Source organism: Pelodiscus sinensis, chromosome 2 (genome assembly GCF_049634645.1).
Source record: "Pelodiscus sinensis isolate JC-2024 chromosome 2, ASM4963464v1, whole genome shotgun sequence".
Classification (NCBI taxonomy): domain Eukaryota; kingdom Metazoa; phylum Chordata; order Testudines; family Trionychidae; genus Pelodiscus; species Pelodiscus sinensis.
In genome coordinates, this window is record NC_134712.1 from 203,062,314 (window position 1) to 203,088,442 (window position 26,129).

The following is a 26,129-nucleotide window of genomic DNA, read 5'->3' on the forward strand; positions in this document are numbered from 1 at the left end:
CCTTCCCTTCATTACTTTCACTCATTTCAGCTTGACATAAATGAGCTAGACTCCCCTAAACTCTTACCATCTCGAGTGGATCATCCATGGGACTCTTATTAGCAGCAGGAAATACAGTTTCAGGGATTCAATTCTTCATTTGTAAATTCCTTAAGCAGGAACCATGAGTGAAATCCTGGCCTCAGTGTAATCAATGGGAGCTTTTCCAGGATTAAAACGAGTCCTGGATTTCACTCCTTGTCTTTTTGCTTTTCTTGTATACATGTATAAATACGAACAGAGAGAAACAGAGAAGACTGATGCTTAAAACAAGCAATAGAAAAGTCTCACTCACATATGTGCTGGGACTAGGGGTACTGTTGCATGCTCTGACTCAAAGTGCTTTCCATCATATATTGGGTTCAGTTTGGTTCAGTGGCTCTCAGTGACCCCACTGTGCAAATTGTTCCAATGTCCTGGCTCACTCAGTCTCTGGGATCATGGTGTTTTAAGCCCTAATAGTGTGAATACCACAGCAAATGCTGCAAAAGCTTTAAAATGCTCACCTGGAGCCCTCCCTATTATTATTCGAAAATCTATAAACAGAAATCTCTTAATGATTCAGTGGTGACTCAGTGTGTGTCATTTATCCTGCCCTTGTTGCTAAGGGAACTTGTGGCCCACTTCCAGCCACGCCATCACCATACAAAACAACGATAAGCCACAAAGTCACTCTGCTACTGACCTCACAGTTGCCAAATACCAAAATCTTGTGAAAAACAGAGTACATACCACTACTGTGTTAGTGGTGTCATCTCAAAATCCTATGATTTACTGGGTAGGTATCTGGACAATGATATAATCTGCAGTTTAGCAACTTGCCTACATTGTGGAAATTTGTAACTGGTTTATAAACAGGTTCAACTAAGCTGATCTGAGCTGCAGCACAAACCCACTTTTAGATGGCATGAGGGAGCCTAATCTGTGTGGTTGTTTTTTTTTTTTTTAAACTGAGCTGGTTTCAAGATTGTTTTATTTTACTGAATTGGTTTCAAGAAATAGACTAGACAATCTCCCATTGAGTTGATACTCTTGCTGGTTTTAAAACTGGCTTTGCTGATTTCAAACCCATTTAGAAAGAGTCCTCAGTTTGTACTGGCTTCTGGGATCATTCAATGATTTCTGCCACTTTCCTCAGAGAAGGGTTTGTACCCTTTTTGTGATCCTGGTGACCTAGCAAGAAAAGGAGTGAAAGGAGGGTAAAGAAAAGCAGCGTCTACTTAGGTTTACTCCATGTCAATCACCAGGACATCTGAGTCAAGAGGTTCTGTGTATGTCACTATTGGTGCTCAATCTTGCAAGTTGCTGAACACTTTGGTCCCAGTCCAGCAAAGCACTTACTGCATTTTTAACTTTCAGCAAAGGATTTAGATCACTTAGATCCATGCTCCAACCCTCAGATTATGCAATGTATTCCTTAAACATCAGCACTGCAACAAACAACATATTCATTTCCTTCTGTGACTAAACTGGGGGTATTCTGTCATACTGCTGAGACAGACACAGAGTAGTAAGTTTCAAAACGGTCAGGCCTCATTGTGAATAAGAACAACATATTCTAATAATTCATGCATCATTTTGGTCTCAAGTGTCAAAAGCAACTGGAAAAAAATAGCTGGAAAAACTTGTGGAACCCTGTTTGTACCTTCCCCAATATTTCAGAAATTAAAGAGTTCCCTAAAATATCATGAAAACATATCTCTGCGGACTTACTGATTATTGAAAGGATACTTTTGTGGCACCAGAAGGTTAGAGTGTATTTTTCTTATGGCCTCAAGTGAAGAAAGTGTATATCTTCATGCAATATATCATGAACAACTGATGAATTTCTAAAATTTATTATGTAAATGTGCACAGGGACTGGGGAAAACCAATAATAATTAATGGTGCTTTGCACAGCTTGAAACATACAAATACAATATATAAATAGCACATGCATTAGGCTATCTGCTGAAAAGCAAGGGGATATTTATTTCTCCTCTGCCAAAATTGTAGGTAAACATATGGTCTGTATAATTATTTATATCTATTTTTAGGATTTGGTGCATGATTTTGTATTTCATGTATTTTTCTACTTAGGAAAAAAAAGTTAGAACTCCTTATCTTAATTGATAGTAAATTCCACTCTAGGTAAAATCAACACACAACCTTTAAAAAGAAAAGCATTTGCATTTAAACGAGCCATAGATAGATTTAAAGCTACAGGAATATCAGGCTTCATTCTTCAGGGCATAATATAATCTCCATCTGAGGTCAGAATAGTGTTTTGAAAAAAGCCCTTTCTTTTTGTATAAGATTGCACAACTGGCCAGATGCAGACAAAAGATATAACAAATATTTAGCACTTCCTGATGCACTGGGTTTTTTTTCATCTATACATCTCAAGGCACATTTTATAAGATTGCTATGTCCATTTTGCAGATAAGGAAATTGAGAAAGAGAGAGAGGTTAAGTTATTTGCCTAATGCCTAATAGTAAGTCTCATTCTCTCAGTTACTGTTACTGTATATGGGACAGGGCACTAGAAGGTGAAGTAGTGGCTTCAAACCATTGCTTTGCTGTCATATTCAGGAGCTATGCAAGGCCCAGCTATAACTGTTCTTTGATTACTTATGGACCTTTTGAAGCAGAGAATACCCATAGTGTACTTCAGCTATATCCCTGCTGCAGGGTCTGGGAGCAAGGCTGACATAGAGGCCCTCTGTTAACTGTGCAGTGGCTGAAGAGTAGCTGTTCCCAACTATTTAGGAGCCAGTGGCCAGAGCAACCAAAAGGTAGCTTAGTATAATGAGAATCAGGCTCAGTGGTCTGTGGCACAACTGAAAACAGAACTCCTCTCTGCTCACTCCTAGTCAAGCTATTTTGTACCTCACAGAAGTGTAATGTTAAGAAAAGGTTATTACCTGCCATGTTCCTATTAAAGTTTTAAGCATAGATAACTGACACTAGTCTGAGCACTAGCTAAATTGTATTTAGCAAAAAACTGACTTCACTGGGTCCAGGATTTGGCCCTCGCCTAACATTTGAGAACACTTTTTACACTGACAAGAGGCTCCCTTTTGCTGTCAGCTCCTTTTCTCATTGGCAATTTGTAGGAAGTTGCATCTATATAACCGACGATAGAATTGGATCCAATCCTGTCTTGGGAGTACTTGTGGAAGGTGTGTTGGACAGCAAGCGGAACTCTTTCCCTTCTTCATTAATAATTTTTTCCATGTCCCAAGAGGGCTTCCCAGCAGGGGGAGCTGGAGAACACACTCACCTTTTGAAGAACCGTGTGTCACTCTGGGCTAGAATGTAATCGTGTTTCCTTTTTCAAATGATTAAAAGAGTCTCCAGCTGAAAATAATTGTTTCACTTTGCTGTTAAAGACTTAAAACTATCTATGGGTGTGTCTACACAGCACACTTATGTCGAAATAATAATGCGAGAATCTACACAGCAATTCTGTTATTTCAAAATAAATTTGAAATAACAGATGGCTTATTCAACTTCTATAAACCTCATTCCACAAGGAACAATGCCTATTCTGAAATAGCTATTTCAGAATAGCTGTAGTGTGGATGCTCCACTGCTCCTATTTAAGCTCCTCCCTAGGGCCATTCAAAATAATTATTCTCTAGTGCTTCCTGGGGCTCAAAATCAAGGTAGTGCAGCCACATTAGGGGAACCTGCCTTGGACTAATTTCAAGGCTTCCCTGTAGTGTTGATGCACTATTGCAAAATAAGCTATTTCAGAGTATTTCATCCAGAATAATTTATTGCAAAATAAGTGTGCAGCATAGACGTACCCTTTCGAAGAAATATTCAGGGCTTGTCGAGCCGCTGCGAGCCCCACTTGCCAGATGCACTGTCCAGCGTTCTGCGCATGCACAGATCGCCTGAACCTGGCTCTTCCGGGATGTATTCTACTCGCCACGGGCAAGTAGATTACACAGATTGTCGAGCCCTGGAAATACACATAAGAACAGAAAGCCAATGAACTACAAATTTTTGATAAGCTAGTAAATTACTCATTGCAGAATTCTAATTGGAGAGGAGAACATTTTTTAGAATGACCCACAATCAGCGATGTGCTACTTGATAGAGACGATATTATGTTCCCACAGTTCTTAGGAGACATTTATCCCATTGTAATACTTAGTTAATCCTTCTATTGACATTATCCCATTTAGTAGACACAGCGTCTTGGGAAAATTAAAATGGTGCATCCATCATTCAGTAGTTCAAAGGGTTAGTAGAAGTAGCTTAATTGGCCTCCTTCAACATGCTATACAAGAAAAATTTGGGGTAAATTACAGCCAGGTTAGCATTTCTGTGCCACACCTACTAAGCCTACTGTAGGGGTTTTTACAGGGATAAAAGAGGCATGTCCAGATTGTATCTATCCTCTGGCACATTCCTCACTGTAGGAACAGCTCTTGGGGCCACAGGCAGCTAGACACAAATTAGAGCTGACTCAAAGCTGGCCTAAGTTTTGCTGAGAGTCACACTAGCACAGGGGTGAGCAAAAGAGCCTTCGCGGGATGGATTCGACCCACCAAGTGAGTTGATCCGGCCCGTGGAGGACCTGCTGTTCCCCCACAACCCCAGGCATTGATTGGTACCGCACACTCCTTACAGGACAGGGACAGGGTGGGAGGAGACTTTGCTCTCACCCCTATCCCAGGACAATCAGGACTTGAGGGAGGAGGGATTACATGAAGACTCCTCCAGCCTTGCAAAGGGCTTAGCACTTAAAGTCAACTGCCAGCTGTTGCTGAGCTGGTGGTTGACTAAGCACGGTGCTCCCTTGCAGGGTGGGGGCAGGGACTGAGAGACTTCATGTGCTCCCCCTCCCCAGGCCCTGATTGATCTGAGGGCAGCAGGGGGAGCATGCAAAGTCTTTTCCCACCTTTAGGGGCATGGGTACCTAAAGGGAGCTGCCAGCTGTTCTGAACAGCTGGCAGTTCTCCCAAGGAGAGGGCAGCAAAGACTTTGCATGCTCCCCACCCTCAGACCTATCAGGGTCTATGGGTGGGGAAGCACAGAAGTGTTCTGGCCTGCCCCATCCACTTGAGGCCCCACCCCTTATGGGATGGTCTAGGGCCACTTCAAAAATTTCTGAAGTGTCCCCTGATCAAAAATTATTGCCCACTCCTGCACTAGTACCTAGGCAGCCTCAGGATGAGGGAAACAAAATGCTGGCATAAAGTTACCTTAATACCCTTTGGGTATGGGGTTGACTACAGGGGCACCTTTGAGACTGACACCCAATGTGCTAGTATTGCCACTGAGATCACCTGCCTTCCCTCTTGGGCACCCCACCACCCTGTTCTGCTCCGTCAGAAGCTCTGGTCTCCCCTAGCCAAGGCACAGAATTGGGGTAACAGGTCCCTCCCTTCCCCTGCAGAGTAACACAGATGCTGAACCAGCTCAGCTCTGGGAGGGCTCAGCTATAAGACTGTTTACAGCCCCAAAGAGGACCAAACCCCCAAATAAATCCATCTTAGGCTGTGTCTAGACTGCAGGGTTTTTTTGAAAAAAGTAACCTTTTTTCGAAAGAACTTCACCTGTGTCTAGACTACAGCCGCGTTCTTTCGAAATTAAATCAAAAGAACGTGGCTTTTCTTTCGACGGCGGTACTCTTCATTTCACGAGGAAGAATGTCTTTTTTCGAAAGTGCTCTTTCGAAAAAAGGCGTTCTTGAATGCAAACAGGGCTTTTTCAAAAGAGAGCATCCAGATTGCCTGGCTACTTTCTTTCGAAAAAGCGGCTCACTTTTTCAAAAGAAGAGATTGCAGTCTAGATGCTCTTTTTCGAAAGAAGCTTTTTCAAAAGTATCTTTCGAAAAAGCCTCTTTTGAAAGAGGCTTGCAGTCTAGATGTAGCCTTAATCAGTATAAAAGTTTTACACAGAAAGCTCATAAGGTCAACCCGCTTTATCAGTGAAAAAGAGATATGCACAGTGGTTGCTCCACCCCCAGGGAACAAATATTTACACTGGGTTTGATAATAAACAAAAGTGTTTTTTATTAAGTATACAAAGAAGGATTTAAGTGACTGCAAGTGAAAAAAGACAGATAAAAGTAACAAGTATCAGCAGGGTAGCCATGTTAGTCTTATCCTCAAAAACAACAAGAGGTCCTTTAGCACCTTAAAGCTTAACAGATTTATTTGGGCATGGGCTTTTGTGAGCTCCGACCTACTTTGTTAGATGCCGTGATAAAATGGGGCTTAGCTCACGAAAAGCTCATGGCCAAATAAATCTGTTAGAGCAAAGTAAATAACTAAGCCAAAATAAACAAAACACACCAGCTAATCCTAATACATGGGTAAGAAACTTGTTACATGCAAAGTCTTACCCTAGCAGTTGTTCTAATCATCTCTTTTATAAGCTAAGCAGGCTCCGAGCTTAGGCCAAATCCTTCCCCCTATTCTGTCTTAGATATTTCCAGTAGGCATCTTGGGTGTCAAGTGGGGGTCTCCCAGCATCTGGCAACTACCACCTACTGCTTGGTTCCCCATCTTTATATCCCTTTTCCCAAGGCAGGAATTCTTTGTGCTCAATTCAAACTTTACTCACTTTGAATGGAAAAATACCAGATTCAAAATGGGTTCCAACATCAGGTGACCTGTCATATGTTCTTGCTTACAAGAAAAACAAAAACATTCACAGATTTTTATCTTGAGCACTGGGCCATTAAATTTCCAGATTATCAGTGATGGCCCTTGTTAGCACATTTAGAATTATAAACAGATCCACATTTCTAACTTCAGATACAAGAATGATACAGGCACAGAAGTAGATTATATTACATTCAGCAGGTCATAACTTTACAAATGATATGTTACATGATACATTTTGTCTAAAGTCTATTTGAGTTATGCATATTCATAAGCTATTGTTCATATAACATGAGGGTGTGACACCCCTGCCCTACCGTTCTGCACTGAGCAAACAAATGGACAGGGAGTTATAGTTTTCCACTTCAAAATATGGGTTACATGCTTGCAGTAGTTGAATTTATCCATGGTATAACTGACAGAAATTTTAACAACCACAAACCTCTGCCTTGACCTCTATATCATGAATGTTTACTACTTTCAAACAACTTCAAAAGGAAAAACTGCAGGTTTAACAAAAATAGGCTATTTGCAGAGATTCTAGCCTCAAGGTTATACTGTATAGGCTGCGTCTAGACTGGCACGATTTTGCGGAAATACTTTTAACGGAAAAGTTTTTCCGTTAAAAGTATTTCTGCAAAAGCACATCTAGATTGGCATGGATGCTTTTGTGCAAAAAGTGCTTTTGCGCAAAAGCACCTGTGGCCAGTCTAGACGCGATTTTGCGGAAGAAAGCCCTGATCGCCTTTTTAACCATTGGGGCTTTTTTGCACAAAACAGTTCTTCCCTGTCTACACTGGCCCTCTTGCACAAATATTCTTGCGCAAGAGGGCTTTTTCCCCGAGCGGGAGCGTGAAAGTATTTGTGCAAGAAGCACTGATTTTGTACAATACAAAGTCAGTACTGTTGCGCAAATTCAAGCAGCCAGTGTAGACAGCTGGCAAGTTTTTGCCACCCTATAGTGTATAGTCTAGACGCACCCTATAGTGTATTGCTATGTAGTCAATTGAAATGAATGCATTTTTCCTTTTGTAACATAGGATACTAGAGTCATGCTTTAAACTCCAAGTGTTGGCATGCATTAAAGCCTGGCAAATGTTTTAAGTTCAATGCTGGAAGCCATGTCTCTTTTTAGGAAGTGCTCAGGTCTTGAACCTTAGGGGGAAATGGTATCTGTCTAAATACTGCTATGACTATATCCACAGATGTTAAAAGATCTGTATCCAATAGCCCCAAAGACATTTAGAAGAAACACTCAATTTTTAATGACTGTCAGTTTTGATTAAAAATAACTTACTCCAGCTTCCTTTTTTATGTCTACAATTTTAATTTTCCATTTCTCTCTTTATTCAGTCAAAGAATCTATTGAGTACTGACCCCAATCTGGCTTCTAAAACTGTAGTTATACAGTATTCTGTTTTTCAGAAGTACTTCAGATGAACATGTGGAATATGTTTTAAAGCTTCCATCACATTTTCATAAGAGATCCCTAAAGTAATTTGAAAACACTCATTACATCTCTATGTCCCTGTGAAATATATAATGGAGGGACCACTACGCCCACCACCAAAATAGAACCACCTACAAGGCTGAATACAGTAGTCACACACCATTCTGTTTTAATCCAAGATGGAATGTTGCCAGGACACAAGGTTGCACATCTCTACTCTTACCAAATCTGTCATACATAGTGTATATGATTTTGTTTTCTGCAACGGCACTTTTAGCTTCTAGAAATCATCTTCCAGTTTTGGTCAGGTACTACTGTGTGTTCATTGGGTGTTGCAATTTCTGAAGAGACATGAGTTGTGTTCTCTTGCATTAAGACCATACTTTAAGACGGTTCCCCTGCACCGTCGGGGCTGAACCCGCGGCTTCCACAGCTGCGGACGATCCCTCCGTCCCCGGCTGGTGACGGTGTTGCTTCACCCTGTTACATTAGGACTTTAATAGGGTTCAAAAAAGAGCTAGATAGCCATTGATGGACCTAACCTCCATGAATCTATTAGCCAGGATGGGTAGGAATAGTGTCCCTAGCCTCTGTTGGTCTGGAAATAGGTGGCAGGAGAGGGATCACGTGAGGATTACCTGTTGTGTTCCCTCCCTCTGGGTCATCTGGTATTGGCCACTGTTGGCAGGCAGGATACTGGGCTAGATGGACCTTTGCTCTGACCCAGTATAGCCATTCTTATGTTCACAGCCCAGCCAGGATGAGAGCTGTGCAGGGCCAGGCAGCTGTGGGGAGGAAGCACCAAGAGCAGCCTCCCCCGCCCCACTTGCTCATGTGCCCATTTCCTGGGCCTCATGCCCAGCGTATGTGGAGGATCTGTGGGTTCCCACAGCTGCCTGTGGCATGGCTCTTACCATGGCCAGTCTGCACCCCTATGATGCCAACTGAACACCACCTCCTCCATGATTGGAGTAGAGTAAAAGTCAATGAAATTAGTCAACATAAGCAACACAGTGTCTATACTGACATTGTGTCTACCTGTTCTGGCTTTCAGAAGCCATCCTACCATGCCCCACACTGCAGGACAATCAGTGCAAACACTCCTGGTGAGGATACACATTGCAACACAAGAAGCCAAGAGCAAATATGCACATTTTTTACTTAAAGCTGTCCAACTACAAAAATTGGACTTTGTCAACAGTAAAAGTTTTTGCTGGGGAAAAAAACAAACCTGTGGGTTTAATAACATATTTATGTTAACGGGAAATTTCAAAATAAAACAAAAAGTCACCTTGAAATTCAAAATTAATCAGACATGTTCATTTCATTTTGTGTGAATTGCAATTTTTCATTTCAAACCACCAATGCTAGTTCCAAGTCCCAACGGTACCACCTCACTGAAACATACAAATTATCCATTCATTTACTATGTCTCATTGATGGAGGACCGAGGAAGGGAATATATTAAAAGCATCTTGTTTGGGCAGAGGGTTAAGAAAGGCATTGGAGGTTAAGGAGGAGAAGGAAATGAAAGGGTAAAATGCCAGTTTTAATCCTCACTTTTTCCTCAAAATGCCAACAAACATTCCCATAGAAGTTTGTGTGCTTTTAAAACACACTTTCCAACTCCAAGGTAATAAAACTAAAAGTCTTGATCCACCAAAGTCATTTTTTCTTATAGGCTTCAGCAGGTGTTGGTACGGACCCAAGGTAGCAGTTTTATGCCTCAGGATGCTGTCACAACATGAGCTAGCAGCCCACAAATGCATAGCCTGTTGTAGCTTATTGCTATGCTGTGTCAACTCTTCAAGCGGAGTCTGATAGCATGGAAATACAGTTGAACTGAAATTCCCTTGATATACATGTTAGGATCCTTCACTGTTAACTAATCAGAGCAACTTATGTCACTTTGTCCATATTATAAATATATATTACTAAAAGATTTAACCAGCATTGCTCGGGTCCTTAATTCAAATGATGTAGGAAAGGGTAGGAGAGATGTCCTGGAGGCAAAATTTAGGTTGCTAGGAAAAAGACTGAAATCCAGGACCTCTGTGGTGGCATTCTCAGAAATGCTTTCAGTTCTGCGCGCAGGGCCAGGTAGGCAGGCAGAGTCTCAATGTGTGAATGACACGATGGTGCAGGGAAGAGGGGTTTAGATTTATTAGGAACTGGGGACACTTTTGGGAGAGGGGGAATCTATACAGGAAGTATGGGTTCCACCTAAACCAGGGTGGAACCAGACTGCTGGCATTGAACATTAAAAAGGCCGTAGAGCAGTTTTTAAACTAGGAGATGGGGGAAAGCCGATTGGTGCGGAGAAGAACGTAAATCGGTGGGAGACTTCTCTTAAAGGAAAATCCATTGATAGAGATTCTCTAGGCTGTAGTCATAAAGAGAGGAGGGGAGAGGACAATCAAGGGGCAAGAGCAGACAAACAACCACATACAAAGGAATCTAATACATCAGGAAAGGGCAGACAAATAAACAGTGGCAATTTTTTTGAGTGCTTCTACACAAATGCTAGAAGTTTGACTAATAAGATGGGTGAACTAGAGTACCTTATATTAAAGGAGGAGATTGACATAATAGGTGTCACAGAAACCTGGTGGAATGAGGAAAATCTGAGGGACACAATCATACCGGGATATAAAATATATCGAAAGGATAGAACAGGCTGTGTGGGTGGCGGAGTGGCACTGTATGTGAAAGATAACATAGAATCAAATGAAATAAAAATCTTAAATGAATCAACATTTTCAATAGAATCACTATGGATAGTAATTCCATGCTCCAATAATAAGAATATAGCAGTAGGGATATATTATCGACCACCTGACCAGGACAGTAATAGTGACATTGAAATGCTAAGGGAGATTAGAGAGGCTACCAAAATAAAAAACTCTATAATAATGGGGGATTTCAACTATCCCCATATTGACGAGGTACATGTCACCTCAGGAAGAGATGCAGAAATAAAATTACTCAATATCTTAAATGACTGCTTCTTGGAGCAGCTGGTACAGGGACCCACAAGGGGAGAGGCAAGTCTCAATTTAGTCCTGAGTGGAGTGCAGGATCATGTCCAGGAAATAACCATTACAGGACCGCTTGGGAATAGTGACCATAATATAATAACATTTAACATTCCTATGGTGGGAAGAACACTTCAGTAGTCCAGCACTCTGGCATTTAATTTCAAAAAGGGAAATTACACAAAAATGAGGAGGTTAGTTAAACAGAAATTAAAAGGCACAGTGACAAGAGCCAAATCCCTGCAAGCTGCATGGAAACTTTTTAAAGACACCATAATAGAGGCCCAACTTAAATGTATACCCCAAATTAAAAAACATAGTAAGAGACCTAAAAAAGAGTCACCGTGGCTTAACCACCATGTAAAAGAAGCAGTGAGGGACAAAAAGGCATCTTTCAAGAAATGGAAGTCCAATCCCAGTGAGATAAATAGAAAGGAACATAAACACTGTCAAATTAAGTGTAAAACTGTAATAAAAAAAAGCAAAACAAGATTTTGAGGAACAGCTAGCCAAAAACTCAAAAAATAATAGCAAAATGTTTTTTTAAGTACATTAGAAGCAGGAAGCCTGCTAAAAAAACAGTGAGTCCCCCCCTAGACAATTGATACACAAAAGGAGCAATCAAGGACGATAAAGCCATTGCGGAGAAGCTAAATGATTTCTTTGCATCAGTCTTCACGGATGTGGATGTTGGGGAGATTCCAAAACCTGCACCGTCCTTTGTGGGAGATGAATCTGAGGAACTGTCCTGGTTTGAAATGTCATTAGAGGAGGTTTTGGAACAAATAGAAAAACTTAATGTGAACAAATCACCGGGACTGGATGGCATTCACCCAAGGGTTCTAAATGAACTCAAATGGGAAATTGCATAACTGTTAACTGTGGTTTGTAACCTATCCCTTAAATCGGCTTCCGTGCCTACTGACTGGAAGATAGCTAACGTGACACCAATATTTAAAAAGGGCTCTAGAGGTGATCCCGGCAATTACAGACGTTGGTACCAGGCAAATTACCAGTCTAATGTCGGTACCAGGCAAATTAGTCGAAACAATAGTTAAGAATAAAATTGTTTGGCACATAGAAGAACATAATTTGTTGGATGAAAGTCAAAATGGTTTCTAGAAAGGGAAATCATGTCTTACTAATCTATTAGAGTTCTTTGAAGGGGTTAACAAACATGTGGACAAGGGAGATCCAGTAGATATAGTATACTTAGATTTTCAGAAAGCCTTTGACAAAGTCCCTCACCGAAGGCTCTTGTGTAAATTACATTGTCATGGGATAAAAAGGAAGGTCCTTTCATGAATTGAGAACTGGTTAAAAGACAGGAAACAAAGGATAAGAATAAATGGTAAATTTTCAGAATGGAGATGGATAACTAGTGGTGTCCCCCAAACGTCAGTCCTAGGACCAATCCTATTCAACTTATTCATAAATGATCTAGAAAAAGGGGCAAGCAGTGAGGTAGTAAAATTTACAGATGATACTAAACTGTTTAAGATAGTCAAGACAGAAGTAGACTGTGAAGAACTTCAGAAAGATCTCACAAAACTGAGTGATTGGGCAACAAAATGGCAAATGAAGTTTAATGTGGATGAGTGTAAAGTAATGCATGTTGGAAAAAATAACCCCAACTATATATATAAAATGATGGGGGCCAATTTGGCTATGGCATATCAGGAAAGAGATCTTGGAGTTATTGTGGATAGCTCTCTGAAAACGTCCACACAGTGCGCTGCGGTGGTCAAAAAGGCAAATAGAATGTTAGAAATTATTAAGAAAGGGATAGAAAATAAGACACAAAATATCTTACTGTCCCTGTATAAATCTATGGTACGCCCACATCTTGAGTACTATGTACAGATATGGTCTTCTCGCCTCAAAAAAAGATATTTTGGCCTTGGAAAGGGTTCAGAAAAGGGCAACTAAAATGATCAGGGGTTTGGAAGAGGTCCCATATGAGGAGAGGCTAAAGTGACTGGGACTTTTCAGTTTAGAAAAGAGGAGACTGGGAGGGGGGGGGTATGATAGAGGTATATAAAATCATGAGTGGTGTGGAGAGTGTGAATAAAGAAAAGTTATTCATTAGTTCCCATAATATAAGGACTAGAGGACACCAAATGAAATTAATAGGCAGCAGGTTAAAAACTAATAAGCTAAAGATGTTTTTCACACAGTGTGTAGTCAACCTGCGGAACTCCTTGCCAGAGGAGGCTGTGAAGGCTAGAACTATAACAGAGTTTAAAGAGAAGCTAGATAAATTAATGGAGGTTAGGTCCATAAAAGGCTATTAGCCAGGGGGTAGGAATGGTGTCCCAGGCCTCTGTTTGTCAGAGGCTAGAGACGGATGGCACAAGACAAATCATTGACTTCAGTCCACCCCCTCTGGGGCACCTGGCACTGGCCACTATCAGCAGACAGGCTACTGAGCTAGATGGACCTTTGGTCTAACCCAGTACGGCCGTTCTTATGTGCTTAAATAATTTTTGTGTTTTGGAAAACAAAATGGAAGTGTACATGATTCATTTAAATCATTACTCTGGGGTGGGGCTGGAGATGAGGAGTTCAGTATGCAGGCTGCCCCAGGGAGAGAAGACTATCCCAACCCTCTCTCACCGCAGCAGCCTGGGATCAGGTGAGAATCACCTCTCCATGGCCACTGCAGCTCCAGCAGGCACAGCCAGGGGAGGGGTACATGCCCCCCCCCCCAACTGGGGCAGGGCAGGTTCGTCTGTCCCCTGTACTCCTCAACCAGAGTGAAGTATGCAGCAAACTGAACTTTCTCCTCACTCCCTGACGAACAAGAACATACAGTGTTCCGGTACAAATTGAGAAAGGGGAGTTTCAGCCTTCCCTTCCTCCATAAAAGGTGCCTGGGAGGTGGTTCAGTCCCAGATGGGGGAGGCACACCCCCAGCCAGCCCCTTCCAGCTGCCTGGTGATTCTGTCTCTTTTCTGTGTGGTTTTATGAGAAGCAATCCCATTTTCCTGGCACATCCCATTTTCCTGGCACAACCAAACTCTTATCTTGCTTTAAAGTATGATAAGAGGAAGCTACTTACCAAATCTGATGGTCCTAACTCTTACCGTGTAGGAGAAGTTCTTGTACAGACAGATAAACTCTCAAATATATAGTAGATTTTTGGTTTTGTATATAGCTGTCATTTTAAAGAGTTAGCTGAGCAAATTATGCTGAAAAAATCGGCATACACCAGGAAATATACGAGCCCTGATGTTGTTAAAAGACCTAAAATTCTCTTGAAGAAAAAAAGAACAACATTATGCTGTAGAAATTAGATTTGTAAGTTTCATATTTCCTAGACATGTAGCTGTATTAGTAAATGACAATTTTACAATTTCATCCAAGTGAAACGATCTTGGACTACATTGCCCCAGTGCATAGTTGCATTTAACATAGGTATTGAATGATTTTTTCCCCAGAGTAACTGAATCCTCTAGCCAGCAGACATTACTGTAGGATTTAGGAAAGATTAAGCTTTTAGTATCCTGCCAAAAGCAATAATTAAAATAACCAGGACCTGCTTATATAAACAGCTGTCATTTTATTTTAACTAGGGGCTTTCGCCTTTTACCAGTGTCAAACAGAATAAGCTTCCAAACAACTCAACTTCCAAGAGGTTCCCTTTAAACATTATCTCTTCTGAAGCTTTAATGAAACACACTCAGTTTGGCCATTTGCAAGCTGTTGGGCAGTGTGCATTAATTACTCCACAATGTGGTCAGGTTGGAGGACATATGGGAATGATATATTGTTTGTACTTCTTAAAACAGCATAATCTTGTGATTGCTATGAAGGTAACGGACTTTTAATATTGTAGATCAAATTGAAAAAGCAACATTCTTACCAGGCATGATCTGAGCATGCTGAAATCAATGGCAAAGTTCTCTCTGACTTCAGAGGGCTTTGGATCAGGCTTCAGAAGACAAATAAATATGCTGTGGTTCTTCTTGATGGTAGGGAAAATTCAAGGACATTCTGAGGCAGTTCAAGTAAAGTCTCTTTCCATCCCCACCTGCAACCTTATGGATCATAAACAGCAAGTAGGGATTACATGGTGAGGTAGGCAGCTTGAAGGACTTCATCCTTTAGAGGCCTATTTTAAGAGTGCAGGCTGGAGGAGCTGTGAAAGAAGGAAAGTGGAAGAGGAGAGGCTTAAAGGGATGGAGGCAGCTAATCTTTTCTCCATTTTTTTCCTCCATTTTCAGAAAGGATGGATTATGGAGGAAAACAAAAAGGAGTAACAAGATGCAGAAATGAAAGGAAAGAGTATTCTAGGTTTCAAAGAGAGAAAAGGAGAAAGCAAGAAAGAGAAAGGAACAATGAACAATGCAAGAGACAGAGGGCCGCGCGGCACGGAGTCCGCACTAGCGGACATTTAAAAATGGCGGCGCCCGGCTTTATGCAAATGAAGCCCGGGAAATTCAAATCCCGGGCTTCATTTGCAACTCCGGTTGCCTACATTACCACCCTAGTTCGAACTAGGGTGGTAGTGTAGACATAACCAAAGGGAAGTCTGAATGACTAGATAAAAATGAGGAAAATCACACTTGAAAGTCAGTGCACAAGCTCACTGACTGGGAAAGTTAGAGTAAAACTCCAAACAGCCATTCAGTCCAAGACCCTTCCCTCAGGGCTGGCTTTACTTTCAAACGGGAATGCCAAAACAGGAAGCAAAGGGACTCAAACTACTGGTACTAACCAGACGCTTCCCCAGATTTCATCTGCTCAGAAGGGAGGGAGTACACCTTTCCCCTTTGATAGCCCTTCCTGGCTACTATGGACAATAAGGCTTCCTTGACTGTGGGTCTTTCTTATCTGCAACTCCTGCTCTAAAGATAGGAAACCATATACAGGTTGACCTTCCCAAATCTGGGACTCCCTAGTCCAGCAACATCTGTGGTCCAGCAGGATCAAGGATGCTGCTGGACCAGAGAGTGATGGCACCTGGGAGCGTGAGCTGGTCAGGATTCCAGTGGTGGGGAGCCCCACCTTTGGGACTGGTGAGCCCTGTCACTGGAGAGCCCTGGCCAGGTGGGACCACAGCAGGACCAGTGAGCCCCATCCCTGCAGATCACCATCCCTGCACAGCCACGGAGTCCTGTCCCTGGGGAGCCCTGGGTGGGTATGGCAGCAGCAGGACTGCCACGGAGCACCATCCCCGAGAAGCCCCAGCAGAGTGTGGCAGCAGTAGGGCCACCAGCAGCCAATGAGTCCCATCCCAGGAACCCCTGGCCAAGCAGGGGAGAAGCAGAGCCATGGGGGCTGGGGAGTTCCATCCCCAGAGAGTCCCAGCAGGCTGGCGGCAGTCTCTCCTGATCCAGCAAATTCCTCATTTGGGATGGGTCAGGTCCTGAGGGTGCTGGACCAGGAAGGTCCAGCCTGTATCTGGCTTCTAGTAGGTTTCATGTTTACTCTTAGTTGTATGACCTGGAATTTCATCCCTGAGCTTTGACAGGCCCAAAATCCAAAACACAGGAATGTGCCCCCTCCCCGTGCTATTAGTATGAATTATTTATGTTGCTAGTTTTTGTTGTTGTAGTTTGGCAAAATAAATAAATAAATTGAGAAATGAGACAATGAAAATACATGCTCAGCCATTGGTGGATTTAGCACTCTTTCATCCTAATCTAAACTCTGCTTGGAGAGCAATGGTTTTAACTCCTTTTCTTCTGTCCTTTAAATAAATTTAAAACATCATGTTAGAAACAATGGCAACAATGTTTTGTCTAATAGATAGACAAGCCTATAGAGTTTATTGACATAATTAAATGCAGGCTGGTCTTTAAAAAACTAGCAATTTCCACATAGCCTGAGAGACTCTAATTGCATTAAGAGGAAACAGTGTATGAAGCTCATGATTTCTTTGTTTAATTCTTGCACTCTGAAGACTGAGCCAAGTTCTTAAGTGAGTCTAAGTTTGTGTAATTTACACTTTCTTCTATCATATATCAAACTAGTCTCAATCCTAATTTGTGGCATGTAATTTCTACTTCTATACTTATTTTCTGAATATGGTCCACTAAAATTACTTAGCCTGGTGGATCTCATACACTTGTTTCTCCCAGCTCTGTGGCATAAAATAAGAAAAACAACTAAAAGGAGGATGTAAAAATTACAACTACTCTAATTTGTACCTCCTCCTTGCTAAGGAAATTAATGCTATCTTAGACTCCTGAGCAACAGATAGTTAATCATATCACCTATGAATTAGGTCTACTTTCTTAGCAATTAGCACTTTCCTTTATAATTAGCTTTGCAATTAACTAGTTGACATTAATAAAGACCTTGGTTAGATACTCAGATAAATAGTGCTGAATTCTCTTCCTTCTGACACCAGCATCCTTATTTGGACATCAGCATCATCCCTGTGCAGAATAGTTATAGATATCTTGGCTCTTGAAGGTTAGTCTGGATACATTCAAGTGTACTTTGAGAATGAGTAAATAAAACATCAGTTCTGGAACAAAGATGGATAAACAGCATGCAGGAATACTCTCTTTTGGGGATCTAAAGCCAACAATACCCACTTTTAAGAGAGCAACTCTGTCTCCAGGACTGACTAATTAGAAATAAGACTGAGAACAATCTCTTCTGCTACTCACAAAGCAGCTCCTCAAAAGACCATTGACTCTACTGTGGAACAAAACAGCATGTCTTTCCAAGACTGAACATTTGCTTACACACTGTGAAAAAGATCTTCGATAATTATACAAGAACAAATTATGTCAAACCAACTTGATAGCTTTCTTTGATTGGACAACAAGCCTTGTGGATAAAAGGGGAAGCAAAAGATGTGATATACCTAGACTTTAGTAAAACAATTGATACAGTCTCGCATGCCCTTTTCTCAATAAACTACAGAAGTACAACATAAATGAGGCTACTATAAGGTGGGTGCATAAGTGATTGGATAACCATTCTCAGAAGTTATGTCTACACAGCAAAATTATTTCAGAATAACAGCCATTATTTCAAAATAACTTTCCTAGCATCTACACAGCCAAATCGCTATTTCAAAATAAATTTGAAATGGCGGAGTGCTTATTTCAAATTTGATAAACCTAATTCTATGAGGAATAACAACAAATTTGACATAGCTATTTCAAAATAAGTGCTGTGTAGACACTTATTTCGAAATAGGGGGCCTCCAGCCTTCCCAGGGTGCCCTGGTGGCCACTCCAGCCTCAAATAAGAACACTTCTTTCCCTCTCCCCCTCCCTGGAGTCCTTAAAGGGGTAGACTCTGGCCACAGTGCCTGTGCCAGCTCCAAGCCTGCCAGCCCAGAGCCAGCAGTCACTGCCCCTGACCCAGTGGCCCCAAAACATTAGCCAGCAAGCCACTGGCAGCCAGCCCTCCACTGCTCCCCAGGAGCAGTCTGCCAGCTCCCAGGAGCCTGCCAGGGCCTGGAGAAGGTTGGTGTCTTCCTGGTCCAGGGTGGAGATCATAGACCTTATTTAGGTTTGGGGGGGATGCCCCCAACATCCATGATCTCCACACTAGATGGAGGAATGCAGCCATCTATGGCAGGATAGCTGCCATCCTGGCCAGCAAAGGCCACATGCGAACCCAGGAGCAGGTTTGCATGACAATCAAGTTGGTCCGGGAAGACCCCCCCACCCCTGAGCTTCCCCTTCCTCTTCTTCCCCTTGCTTCCCCCTTCCAGCTTCCTCCTTCCAGGTTTCCCCCTCCCCTCTCCCACCCTCTCTTCTCCCGTCTCCTGCCTTCTTTCCCCAGTCTCACCAGAGTTTCATTTCCCCCACCCAGTTTGTTAAATAAAGAGAGTTTGTATTCATGAAAATACGTGTATTTTATTTGACATCAGGAAGGGGGCTTAGGGAGGGGTAAGTGGAAGGACATGAGGGAGGAATGAGGCACAAGCCCCCAGTGGGGCAGACCAGGATGTCTCTTAGTGCTCCTCAGGGTGGAAGCTCTCCCTCAGGGCCTCCTGGATACTGACAGCCTCCTGATGGACCTCCCAGATGGCAGCCTGCAGAAAGTGCAGCCAGGCTCTCAGCAATGCATCCACGAGAAGCACCAGAGTGCCCAGGGGCAGCTCTGGCTCCATGTTGAAGAGTGCTATGGTGTCCTGAGTGAGGGCAACCAGAGCATATAGAGAAAAAATGCTTTGCTGTCCCTTATCAAGGTAGACAAGCAAGCAGGGAAACCTGAGAACTGGCTGGCTGGAGGGGGGAGGCGGGCGCGGTTCTTTAAGCACAGACCTCAGATAGCCTCAGGCAGCAGCCCCACACAGTAAGTCCTGACCTGGAGCCCTGCTGGAACTGGTTCTGGCCAGCCTTAAATGCAATTCAGAGTCCACTCAGTGTGGACGTGCTATTTTGAAATTGCAAAATGCTATTTCGAAATGCATTTTGTGTGTAAATAAGCTATTTCGAAATAAGATACTTCAAAATAACACTGTAGTGTAGACATACCCAGAGGGAATATTAATAGTTCACATTAATGCTGGAAGGGCATAATAAATGGGGTTCCACAGGGATCAGTATTAGGACCAGTTCTTTTCAGTATCTTCATCAACAATTTAGATAATGGCATTCAGAGTACACACATATAATTTGCAGATGATACCAAGCTTGAAGGGATTGGAAGTGCATTGGAGGATAGGATCATAATTCAAAATGATCTGGACAAACTGGAGAAATGGTCTGAGGTAAATAGGATGAAATTCAGTAAGGACAAATACAAACTACTCCACTTAGGGAGGAACAATCAATTTCACATATACAGAATGGAAAGTGATTATCTAGGAAGGAGTACTGCAGAAAGGGATCTATAGATAACAATGGACCGCATGCTAAATATGAGTCAACAGTGTGACACTGCTGGCAAAAAAAAGGAAAGCAAACATGATTCTGTGGGATGCATTAACAGGAGTGTTGTGAGCAAGACACGAGAAGTCATTCTTCCGCTCTACTCCGTGCTGATTAGTCCTGAACTGAAGTATTGTATCCAGGTCTTGGCACCACATTTCAGGAAAGATGTGGAGAAAATAGAGAAGAGCAAGAAAAATGTTTTCTAGACCTTTAAATATGACCTAGGAGAGAAGATTGAATGCATTGGATTTGTTTAGTTTGAAAAAGAGATGATTGGAAGGAGACTTGATAGCAGTTTTGAAGTACCTATAAGGGAGTCACAAGGAGAAGGGAGATGATAGGACAAGAAGCAATGGGCTTAAATTGCAGCAAGGGAGGTTTAGGTTGGACATTAGAAACTGTCAGGGCGGTTAAGCACTGGAATACATTGTTTAGGGAGGTGGTGGAATCTTCATGACTGGAGATATTGAAGAGTGAGTTAGTCCAATATCTGTCAGGGATGATCTAGATAGCGCTTGAGTCCTGCTGTGAGGGAAGGGGACTGGACTTGATGACCTCTTGAGGTCCCTTCCAATTCTAGTACAGGTTGGACCCTCCCTGGTGAGTTACCCTTGGGACCTGACTGGTCCCGAAGGAGGGAGTATGCTGGACCAGGGGAGGTTGGCCCTTCTGCCAGGCTCCCCTGTCCCTGGGACACTGGGTTCCTAGCTTCTTGGCCAATTCCAGGGCTGCTGGGGCTCCACTGCCCCTATGCTGCCAGATCCTGAAGCCCCAGGACGGCCAGATCTCAGCTGCTCTGGGCCACTCAGGGCTCCGCTGCCTCAGAGTTGCCAGGGCTGTGCTGCTCTAGGCCACCGAGGCTCTAGGCCACTGGTACTCTGCTGCTCTGGAGCTCCGTGGCCAGTCACAGGGCCGCCAGCACTCCACAGCCCCAAGGCTGCCTCTCTGGTCTGGGGCTCTCTGGTCCTGCCAGACCACAGATGTTGCTGAACCAGCGAGTCCCAGACCAAAGAGGTTCAGCCTGTATTCTGTCATCTACCTATAACAGTGCCTGCTGGTGTTGTCTGCCATAACAGGTACATACGAATCTGGTTAGACGGACAAGCTGATTTTCAAGATAACCTTTCCAAATGTATCTGGGAACATAGGGAATCACCATGCTGGATCAGATCAATGATCCATCCAGTTCACTGTTCTTTCACACCTGTGCATAGGACCTAGTGTTTCAGGAGAAGTTAAAGAGATTTTGCTGTAAGTAATGACAGATAATTTATCCTCAGAATAAATATCCCTCTCTCACCAATGGGTAGAGGTTGACTTAAGCAGGCAGCTTTAAATAACCCTTCTATTTTGTGCTCTCTTGACAACAGGAGGTTTGGAAAAATAAACCCAATAAAAATCACTTTACTCAAGTGCAATATTGACACAGTTATAAATGCAGAGAGGAAGAAATGTCTATGCTTGATGATGAGATATTGTGATGCTCTCTCCCTGTTTTTGGAGGTGGAGGGAGAGCCTCATCTGGTGCCAATTGTCATAGGGCAACTGAAGTCAATAGAGCTATGACAATTGACACCAGATGAGGGTCTGCTCTTTTTTCAGCTAGCAGTGCATGTCAAGCACAGCATAAGAGCCAGAGCATAAGTTGGGGCGGGTATTTGGCAACTGTTAAGGGGACACAAAAAATAAAAATAAGAAAAGTATTAAATTGCTTTTACAACAACTGAGCTTCATGACATCTGTCCATCCTCTTCACATCCTGCAGCTGTTTCAGGTGTCCTGGTTTAACATAGCCCAAGAGTTGCTTTTTGTTAACTTGGTGCTAAACTTGTCCCTGAGACCAGGAGATTTCACTTTGATCACCAGTGTATCTGGAAAAATAATTGACCTTCGTACATTGTGATGCAGAACTGAAGCACGGCCGGCAACATTTAGTAATGTTTGTTGCTCTCCGTGAAATTAAAGAGCTAGCCTTATAGTTACATTGAAAGCACCAGAATCCCAAAGCACTTTATAGATGGGAATTTTAAAGATAGATGGAATTTGATCAAGACATTGTGATTTAACCCACAACTGTTCTGTTAGTGAGGTACCACCTTGTTCAGAAGACAGAAAACTGACATCCCAATGGTATGTGCCATTCACAGCTGTTAAAAGGTGGAGGGATCTGGTGGTGGTAGTCGTTTTAAGAATCCAGTGGGCGCACATGATCCTTCTCATTCTAGTAGGGAGCACTGAGGCAGCTCAGGCCACAGCGTGGATCCTTTGAACACATCAGCAGCCAGAGCAAAAGACAAAGAGGCCATTTTAAAAGCACTCTTCCTGATCATGCGTGCTGTTAAAGAGCAACTCAGAAGGATCACAGCACTCCACCTAACATTGTAATTCACTCGCTACAGCTGCTCTGGTGAGAAGTGTCACTGAACCTTTAATGCAGTGGGCTGTTGAGCCTTGAGTTGAGCCATTCCTTTGAGTTACAATTTTTGGTTGTGCCTCCTAACCCAAACAAGACACATGCTTAAGGACACAGGATAGCCTACTCATAAACCTAACCGAGATCTTAGCACAACTTTGATTAGTTACCTACACCCTGGACATTTCAGATCCATGGAGACTTATCAATGGTACAGCCAAGGCTTCATCAGCAGCAGGCTGCTTCCATCTTGCAGCCAGGCTTCCGGTTAGAGCAGGACCAATACCTGCCTCCACGGGAGCTGACAGGATCGTCGGTCCTCTGGGCAATATGAAGGGGGACCCAGCTCTGTGCTCCCAGAAAGGGCAGGGCCTTGGGTGGAAGGGACAGGGCTGGGGCACCCAGTGCCCCCCACCCTGGCTCTCAGAGCATGTTGCATAGCACTCCCATGGCAATTCTAAAGGCTCCAGCTGCTGCCTGCCCCTCTGCCCTTCCCCCTCTGTCTTTCCCAGTGAGGGAAGGCATGTGAGACAGCCTCTGGGAGTGGAGCCAAGGCTGGCCACAGAAGCAGAAGTGGGTGTGGACACAGCGAATGTTGATACTGACCCACGGGCTGGGTGACCTCTGAGGTGAGTGAGGGGACAAGGGTGGTGCTCCTTCCCTGCCCCTTGTGGGAGCCAGCCTGGGACTCCCCTCACAGGACTGGTATGAGCCACCCAAAATGTTCTGCCATGTGCCTCTAGGGTTGTGTGCCCCACAGTTTGAAAACCTCTGCTTTAAAGTCTTCCTATTTATCTTATGATCTGGAGAGGGGCTTCTGGTACTTTGGAATCTTTTCACTGCAGTGGAATTCTTTAGAGTCACATCTTGATGGGCTGTGTGAATGCCTAGATTTGGCACAGTTGGGGGCAATGTTACAAAAACTTAAATTGTACAATGTCCCTCAAAATCCAAATCAGGCTGGGTGCATAAAATCTAGTACAAAATTCCAAGTTTACCTCTGAGTGACCTTCAGCATTTCGTGTATTCACTGCATTGTGGATGGGGACACTTACTCTGCATGAGCAGACATCAACTGAATATGAAATTAAATTAAAAGAATTACCTTAATGAAATAAAATGAGTTTCTTATTTATCTGCATTTAGAACCTGATAAGATTAGGGGAATTAAATTAATGCTGACCCCACTCACTTTCTGTCTTATGATAAATGGGGAAGCAAACATTAGCAGGAGAAAGCACAGAATATTTGGCCAGAGTGCTTCTGTTGATACTGAGGTTTTTGAGAAATTGCCTATATGCTGGTACTATGGGTGGAAATATGTTTTGTAAAGTCAAATGTCCAAGTGATTTTGAGAACTGGAGACCTTTCATTGCTTGTATCTCTTCAGTATGTACCCATTCAGTAACCTCTTTTAATGTTCATGAATGTATAATCGGCCCACTGATTACATTTTGCCATTGAACTTGCCAGATTTTCTAACTTCAGAGCAGCTTTTAATAAGGTGGAAGAATTTTTTTATACTAAATGTGTAGTACCATGATTCTACTAGGTTTCAGGTAACAAGTGCTTCATGTTTGCCAGACACATGTGCAAGTTAAAGATGCCAGCAATGAATTTAAAGTTGACTTGTTCTTATTTCATATTCTTTTTTTTTCCCCCTTCCTCATAGCCATGAAATCCAAGAATGAAACCAATTTACTATTCTGGCTTGGAAATTATTAACGTCTTTATTTTGCAGCTCAAGCCAGTTCCACTAATGTAACAAGGATTGCACTAGGTCAAGGATGGGTCACATACAAGCCATCAGCTGTTTTAATCTGGACCTCCCGCTCCTACTGAGGAGTGGGGTCTGGGGCTTGCCCAGCTCCCCACAACTTCTGGAAGCAGCAGCCTGTCCTCCTCTTGCTCTTATGTGAAGGGGCAGCCATAGGGCTCTGTGCAATGTGCCTGCCCCAAGGATCCACCCCTGCAACTCCCTTTGGCTGGGAACCAATGGGAGCTGTAGAGGCAAAGGAGCAACCTACAGAATTGGGTGGCTGCAACTCTGTGTAGGAGCCAGCCAGAAGGGGACCATACTGCTGCTTCAGGGCTTTGCTTGAGGAAGTAAGATCAGCCTGGAGCCTGCACCACTGAGCCCCATGCCATACCTCAACTTCTTGCCTCAGTCTGATCCTCCTCCCACCCTCCAAGCCCCTTGGTCCCAGCCCAGAGCACTCTCTGGCACCCCAAACCCCTCATCCCCAGGCCCACTTCAGAACCCACACTCCCAATCAGTGCCCTCACCCCCCATGTGCCCCACCCCCGGCCCAGAATCCCCTCCCACATCCTGAATGCCCCATTTCTGTCCCCACCCAGAGCCAGCACCCACAACTGGAGCCCTCACCCCATCACACACCCCTGGTGCGTCTAGACTGGCAAGATTTTGTACGAAAGCGGCTGTTTGTAATGTACAAAATCAGTGCTTCTTGCGCAAATACTTTCATGCTCCCGCTTGGGAAAAAGCCCTCTTGCACAAGACTACTTGCGCAAGAGGGCCATTGTAGACAGGGAAGAACTGTTTTGTGCAAAAAAGCCCCGATGGCTAAAATGGCCATCGGGGCTTTCTGGCGCAAAATCGCGTCTAGACTGGCCACGGATGCTTTTGCGCAAATACTTCTGTTAAAAGTATTTCCACAAAATCATGCCAGTCTAGACGCAGCCCCCAACCCCAGTTTTGTGAGCACCCATGGCCCTCCATACAATTTCCATGACCTGATGTGACCCCTGAACTAGGTTCACCGGGAAGTACAAGTTCCACAGGTAGTTCTGAGGTTTACTCTTGCTTTATAAAATTCATATAAGCACAATATTTTACTTACATTCTCAGTGCTCAAGAAAATAACCCAGGTAAATGGCCTACAATTAGAACCAGTATTATCTGTAAACTGAGCATTTGGAAAGCCACCCAGGAGAGATTCAAATGCCACCCAGCTGATTAGCAGAGCACGCATAACTGCTCGCAGCTGGTAGCCTGTGTTTCTATTGATGGTGCACATCTGCACATGTCATGGTGCACATAAAATTTATTCTGAACATGGAAAAATTAGAGGGAATACTGCTTGGAACTACATTACTTTGAGAAAGAGTTACATTGATTGTGCCGGATACCATCAATTAACTAAAAAAAAAAGAAGCAAAGCTGGATACGTTAAGAGGAGTTTTGTCAGGGTTTCTCCCTGCCTACTGATTTTGAATGTGGCTCAAAAGACAGAGCTGTGGTGAGAAAGAGCAGCCCCGCTAAGTTTAGATGAAGAAAGCTGAAACAGCAAGTTGAGAATCCTGGGCTGGAGCTAATATTTAATAGGGAGGCACAAGAGGAAGTTTATGAGATGTGAAGGGGGAAATGACAACATTTCAATACAGAACTTCAAGGATATACTCAAAGATGAATAGTTGTACATCTGTGTAGGACTTAAAACAACCTTGGTTTTATAGGCATCTGTTTAAATTCTCATGTTAGATTCTAGATCAGTCAGTTTATTTCATAATACAGATGCTGATGATCAGATTTATGTTGGACAAGAAGAACAACATAACTGCACACATTTAAATAATCCAAGGAAAAAATGTTTTTATGAGAGGAGTTGCAGAAAAAGAGATGAGACCACATTCTGCTGTCACTTACACACATGTATTTCCCTTGACTTCAAATTCACTTATATATATGTAAAATGAGAGCAAAGCCTGATAGAA

At 43.0% G+C, this 26,129-nt stretch overlaps 1 long non-coding RNA gene across 3 annotated transcripts in view; it reads right to left on the reverse strand.

The window, feature by feature from the left end:
- LOC142827328 (uncharacterized) overlaps positions 1-26,129 on the reverse strand; it is a 145,680-nt gene that overhangs the window by 27,611 nt on the left and 91,940 nt on the right. For all 3 annotated transcript variants that reach the window (XR_012902014.1, XR_012902013.1, XR_012902015.1), the window contains exon 2: positions 3,831-3,988. This is a non-coding gene — a long non-coding RNA (uncharacterized LOC142827328). The remainder of the gene's footprint in view (positions 1-3,830; positions 3,989-26,129) is intronic.